This window comes from Olea europaea, chromosome 11 (assembly GCF_002742605.1).
Source record: "Olea europaea var. sylvestris chromosome 11, O_europaea_v1, whole genome shotgun sequence".
Taxonomy (NCBI): domain Eukaryota; kingdom Viridiplantae; phylum Streptophyta; class Magnoliopsida; order Lamiales; family Oleaceae; genus Olea; species Olea europaea.
The window spans coordinates 9,912,997-9,915,015 of NC_036247.1; the positions used below are offsets into that span (position 1 = coordinate 9,912,997).

At 42.8% G+C, this 2,019-nt stretch overlaps 1 pseudogene; it reads left to right on the forward strand.

Moving 5' to 3' along the window:
* LOC111404440 overlaps positions 1-2,019 on the forward strand; it is a 13,111-nt pseudogene that overhangs the window by 5,188 nt on the left and 5,904 nt on the right.

Consider the following 2,019-nt stretch of genomic DNA (forward strand, 5'->3'; position numbering starts at 1 on the left):
GTGTTTATAGCTGCTCCATTGTCGACAAGCACTTTTGCCACTGGGATGCCGTTAACTAAAGCTTTAACGTATAATGGCCTCAGGTGTTTTGTCAACTTCATGGCTGGCCGTTTAAAAACAACCTTTTCGGCAGCCTCTATTTCTACCTCTTGCTTGTTTTCTGTCGAATTATCCCCTTGTGGTAGGTCGACGTGTAGTATGTCACGCTGGTCTTCTGTCTCCTGAATCTCCTTCTTGCTTTTTTCTAATGCTTCCTCATCGGTTATCCAACCTGTGGGAGGAGGCATTATTTTTGGAGGTGACACATACTTCTCAGAGCGAGGCACTCTCTTCTTTCTTTTGGGTGTTCCGTACAGTACGTAGAAATCGAAAGGACGCCCAGATGGCTCCCCCAATAAGTCTACTTCGCGGACTCCCTCTTGATGTAGTTGCTTAAACAGAGTATTGCGTGATACTCCTCTCTTTTTCCTTTCTGCTTCTAGATCAATTTCTTCTTCAATGTCTGTCATCCCATCGTCCTCTTCATCGTTGTAGGCCCCTCCAGAAGTCTGGCCTTCTTCACACACTAGCACGCAGGCTTCTCCTTCGTTGTCCTCCCTCTCTTCTTCTTTTTCCTTATTTTTGAACTCATTGGCCAGTAGGTAATTATTGGCCACGACAGGAGGCAACGTACCGAATTGGATAGCAAGAGGCTCATCTGGATCTTCTTCATCCTTTTTATCTCTCTCAAACCTTGATCTCCCAGAAGAGGTCTCTGGCAGTTCTTTCATTGATTCATCTGTACCAGTTTCTTTATTACTCTTTAGTACGTTTTGATTGGCTACTTTGAGTAGTAGAGGTGCTTTAGGGTGTGGCATTCCTTGTTGCTGCCTCATCATCCGTCCATAATTTCGCTGGAAACGCCTTTGTTGAGTCCTAGTCATTTCGTCGAAGGGTATTGCTCTTCCTGCAATGTACTGGAATGAATGCCATACATTTGGCCGGCGAGGTTGCGGCCTAAAAGTCCTTCCAACATCCGTTGGTCTGAACTGCCTTTCAAAAGGAGGTCCTCTATAGAATGATGTACCTCGTCCTCTGACAGGCTGAACGTTTTGGAAGAAAACAGGGCGACGAGGATGCTGCCATGTCTCTGGTTTCTCCGTGTTTCCATTTACTTCCCTTTTACACCTTGCACACAGGACGTTTTCGTCCTTTTTTGGTTCTTTTCCTTTGATACGTTCAAAGACACTGGGATCTGGTTTAGGATCTTCTTCTCCGTCATCTATGACTAATTTGAATTTTGGTAACTTGTTCTTGAATCCAGATGTTACCATGTTTACCCCAAGTGGCTGTGGGAAAGGATTCTCGTCCACTGCCATCTTTTTCTTATCGTCGAACGTAATTCGTCCTGACTCAATAGCATCCTGCAATACGTGACGAAAAACCAAGCAATTGTTAGTCAAATGTGACCATGCATTATGCCACTTACAATATTTTTTACCCTTTATTTGTTCAGGGTTTGGCAATTTGTGCTTATCGTCAGTTTTATTTGCTTATCCCTATATAACTTATCGAATATAAGGTCAGCTTTGGTTACATCGAACGAGAACGTTCTAGCCTTTATGTTTCCATCCTTTACAGGTTCATCTTTGCCCGATGGTCTAGGTTTGGCCATTATGGGACAAGTATATGTATCCCCTTTTACTAATTCAGCCAAACACATTTCGGCCTGATCATACGATTCGTCATCGATGGTATGAACGTCAAAATTCGGGTCTCTGTAGTAAGTCCCTTTGCTAGAATTTTTTATTTGTTCTTCTTCTCTTATCAATCGCTCATACCTAATGACATTCGCACTCAACTGGAAAAGGTCGGGAAATTCCTTGTCTTGGAACTTCTTTTTTAAATCAAAACTTAAACAGCCTTGTGCGATTTTGACAAATTCCTTTTCCGGCAAAGGTACAAAACACTTGCTTCTTGCTGTTTTGAACCTTAGGAGAAAACTTTCTGCCCATTCATTTGGCATTTGACGTAAATTCG